Raw genomic sequence first — 4879 nt, 5'->3', positions numbered from 1 at the left:
GGGCTAAGGTAGGGGGAGGAGTGGGAGAGGTAGAAGGTACAGATGGTGAAGCAGAAACAAGAGATATGGGTATAGGTAAGGTAGGTGGTGCAGACTCATAGTGAGAAGGAGATGTGGATAATAGAGAGCAGGTCTTCAAAGTTGAGAAGTAGGGCGTAGTAGAGAATTGTTACAGAGAGAAGCTACCATCCTTTTAAATCTCAGATCTCCCTTTCAATATAGTCAAACCTCTAAGAAACTTCTTTTTCCAAAACTACCATGGCTTGACGATGAAGATCTAGAATTTTGGAAATGCCATCAAATTTTCTGTCTGAGACTTCCCCATAGTCTTTAGCTGTCACATACACTCTCCTCTTAAATTCTTGAAGCTCTGCTTGGAACATTTCCCTAATTGATTTTTCCAGAAATGAGGGTCTAGAGGTATGAGAGGGAGCTGCAGTGGATTCTGCCTCACCTTGGGGTCTTGAGAAGCTAGCCGCAGGTTGTTTCCCTTTATCTTTCTGAGCTAGCTTCTGTAAAGGTCTAAAGGGCATAGAGATTTTCATTTTGTTCAGTTGATTTATCCCAAAAGAGGGTACCTTCACCTTGATCTCACCAAGTTCTATTGGCCCAATATTGTTCACTTGAAGCAGATAGGTAGCTAGCTGAGGATAAGGGATAGGAGCTGACTTGGATTTGTTGAGCACAAAGTCTTTCATTTCATTGTAAATCAGAGCTCTTATATTTAATTGTTCTCCACTAATTATTCTTGCTAGCAGAAGGTAGTCATCTTGATTGAGGAGGGAGAAGCTTCCAGATTTATTGACTATGCTTCTTGAATAGATGTAGTGAATTATTCTATAATAATCACACATCGGTTGATGGTTAGACCGGTCCGACATCCGGTTCGGTCTGGCTTTTAAATCATTGTTTTCCACTGAGCAGTCACTTTCATAGCATGCCATACTTTCTAACTTTTGCTCTTTCCTCATACACAACATACCAAACAAACAATATAATTCAAGCAACACAATACAACTTGATGCCATACAGTACCACTTAATGCACTACTAACACAGCATTCAGCAAATAGCAGTCAAATCCTTCAATTTATAACAACTTAACACATGATCAGAGCATATTACAACAAGTCAGAACCTTTACTCTGATACCAAAACCGTCACACCTTACTTTTATACAATATATTATATCAATTGGAACCATCTTGGATCATTTATTATGGCCTTAAGTGATAGCATACCAAGAAGTGTTCAATATGGAGGTCTTGAAGCCCAAGAAATGCTCATCCAATTAGAGGCCTAACCAGCCCTTCAAAGTGCTCGAAGGATTTATAGCTTCAAAATGCTTACATGGAGGATGATATAGATTATTGCTTGGACGATGACATGGACACATACGAGATTGACGTGACATATGGAAGGCCACCCCGAAAGCCAACATGGCATATGAGTCATTAGAGTGTAAAACACTTGGACCTTAAGAAAGACAAGAGCGCGTTCTAAGAGCCTAGAAGGAGATTTAAAGCCAATTCCTATGTAATTAAAGGCCCAACACAATCATATGTACCTGGAGGAGTCCATTAGAGCTATAATCTTTTAAATTGGGGCCTAAATGCATTGTGTTATGGACCATAGGAGTTCCAGAACGTGATTCAACCATATTCAAACCCAAATGGGTGTCTAAAAGGCCCATACATGCTTATGAACGTGAATAGCAATTATGAAGATATTTGGAAGGTCCAGAAGGTCCAAGAAGATTGAAGAAGCATCAAGAGTGATTATACGATATTAAATAGGATTCTATTTGTTTTATTAGTTTCCTATTTTACAAGTTTCCTATTTTGTATTAATTGCTTCTTGAAGGCAAAGAATTACTTATTTTGTATTGCATTAATTAGTAGAGAGTCAAATAATATCCTTCTCATTAATGAAGGGATCCTGCTAGGTGGTGTGTGATCTAGATTATTCTATCTTGACCAGAAGTTAGAGTATTCTAGAAGGTCTTTTGATTTTCCCAATTTTGTTGTATTTTCGCATCTATTTTTAATGCATTTTATTTACTTAGTGTCTTAGGCTCTAAAAACTTATATTGGGCTTTTAGGGCTTAGGTTATCAATTAGGATTTTCATATTAGGGTTTTCAAGAGTCTTAGTCTATAAATAATTCAGTATGTATTCTTTTCAAGGAGATGATTTTAAATAATTAATAAAATGAGAATTTTATTTCTCTTTGTGTGAGCCTTGCTTGCATCCTCGTATTCTCGTGAGAATACTCGACAATATCAAGGGAGTGATCAACCTTGTGGTGTTTTCATGGCTAGGGTTGCAAGAGACAAGTTCTCTTAAGGTCTTACCTCAATCATCCGTCCGATTTCTTGTGTTTGGGGTTACAAAAGGCAGGTTCTCTTGGGGTCTCATTCCATTCCTATACTTGATTCTAGCCGGTCCATTCGTTTCCCCTCTCATATCATTAAGTTGGAAAAATTTGAACTTTAAAATTTCTTAAATTTGGATTACTATTCATGGTAACTCTTATAAAGGCCAAACTTTAAAAATTCATGACTAATTCGAAAAAACTTGTAATAAGATGGTTCTAAGTTCTATGGAAAGCTCTTGACATATTCTTTAAAGAAAAAAATACTCATTGGTATCTAGAAATCATACATCAATCCCAGATTTCGTTCAAAATTGTACTGTTCATTTGGTCATTTTTCAATTTTTTTAGGATTTATGCCTAAATTTGGAAGGGCATAGCTTTCTGTAAAAAACTTCAAATTCAATGAAATATTACTTGTTTTAAAGATAAAAATGAGATCTATAAGTCTGCTAATTTTTAGCCCAAAAATCATACAATTGCTCAAAATTTTGTTGGTCAAACTTAGCCCTTAAAAAGTCAACTTTTATGCCCTTTTTGAAATTCTTGCCTTTTTCTTTCACATAACATTTCCAATCACATAACACATACCTAAACATGATTTCTTAATCAATTGCTCATAGGTAGAGTATTCTTAATCATTGATACAATATTCCAACATAGTTCACAATTATACATAACAATATATATAATTACAAAACATCATTGTAATAACAACATCCTCCAAGTGAATCTCTTTCCTTTCTCCTTGCTTGGTCCAACCTCTAGTTGGTAAATATTGGAATATAAAGGAATGAGATTTTATAAAAATCTCAGTAGCAATGAACCATAATTACTATGTTATTCACCCTTACAAAATGTGACATGTCACAATGCATAATAATCAATTCCAATTCCATGAATAGCACATTATTCCATCAAGAAAATTAGTACATATTCACATTCATATCAACATACATTTGGCCAAAACATGTCAACCATCAAAGAACATTCCATACCATAGTGTGCATCAATCATTTCATAGCAAAATAAAGAAAGCAACACATACACATTAAGTAAGCAAGAAAAACAATCAAATTAGACTCAATGCTGCCTCTTACACTTAAACCAATTCGGCCTTCTCAAGGGGTTTACGCTCTCCTTGATTCTTCTCTACAAAACCTATCAATTCAAGTGTAATTACAAGCCATGTTAACAATCATTCAAGCTTAAACACAAACACTTAACCTTAAACCTTCTTAATTCTCCCTTTTCTTTGATTTTTAACATAATTATTACTCCTTTGATTGCATCAATCTCCTAGCTCATTCCTACATAATTTTTCATGTAGAATCCAAATAAAGCTTGGTGATTCCTCCTTCAAAAGCACTCACTAAGATCATATTCAAAGCTTAAGAAAAGTCTTGGACAACGCCTCCCCTCTTTTGTCAATTTTTGCCTATTTTAGTGTAATTAGGGGGTATTTATAGAGCAAGAAATCTTACCTTTTTCCCCCATTTAAGCATGATTTTTCTACCCTTTAGGAGGCCACTTGGCTACCATCAAATGCTTCATAATTTCAGATCATGCCATATGTAAAATTCTAAGAATATTCCATTGATAATTGTGTGAAAATTGGGCTTTAATTGGACTCAATTAATTGGGCCAATTTTGGGCCTTTCTTGGCCCAATGTGGGGCCCACTTTTGGTTAGAAATGGCCAAAAAATGGGGTCCACAATTTAAATGTCACTTCTGAACAATATTGAAGCTTATCAGTTACTATTTACTTGTAGCTTTTCATAATTTTTTTAAGCCTCTAAATGTGTATTTTCTCCATGAAAAATCCTATTTGATATAATAATGTAATCTAAAAATTTCTAGAATTTTTATCCACCTCTAACTATTATTTTGAATTTTTCCACATAGGGCTTTATGGTGAGACTTTTGAGAATATATTTCCTAAAATTAATTCCTGTGTTTTCAGGACCTGAAACTAATTTTATAAATTTCATCCAATATTTAGATAATTATTCCACATTTTTTTCAAGCATTATTAAGGCCTCTAAATATTTAAAATAATTATTTCCTCCAATTTTCACTATTTTTCCCAAAAAATCTCTGTTTTCAGGAAACTCGATAATAAGCTATTTTCATATTATTTCTACCTTTGGGGCCTTAATTGTGGTTCCAAAACCTCTAATTTATCTTTTTACCATTTTTAAAGAATTTTCTAAAAAAATTTCAAATTTTTTCATTTTCCCTTCCTAGACCGATAATTTCAAAAGTATCGGTCCGAACCCTATCTGTATTTTATGTCATGTCCGGCTTTTTTAGCCAGTCTACCTTCTGTATTGGCCCTTGACTTAATTTTTCATATTCATTGCCATAGTTAATTTTTACAGAATGTGACACCTCATAATTCAGCATGGCTTAAAAAAAACCTCACGATTCGCGTAAGGATTCAGAAAGTGAATAGCTCTAGGTAATTAAATATTTTGGGCCATAAATAAAAAGCCATTTTATTTTT

This window comes from Neltuma alba, unplaced genomic scaffold, assembly GCF_004799145.2.
Source record: "Neltuma alba isolate B1F8T4 unplaced genomic scaffold, ASM479914v2 tig00011571_pilon, whole genome shotgun sequence".
In the NCBI taxonomy this organism is placed as follows: Eukaryota; Viridiplantae; Streptophyta; class Magnoliopsida; order Fabales; family Fabaceae; genus Neltuma; species Neltuma alba.
The sequence above is the reverse complement of the archived record's forward strand: the minus strand, read 5'-3'. Positions refer to the sequence as shown.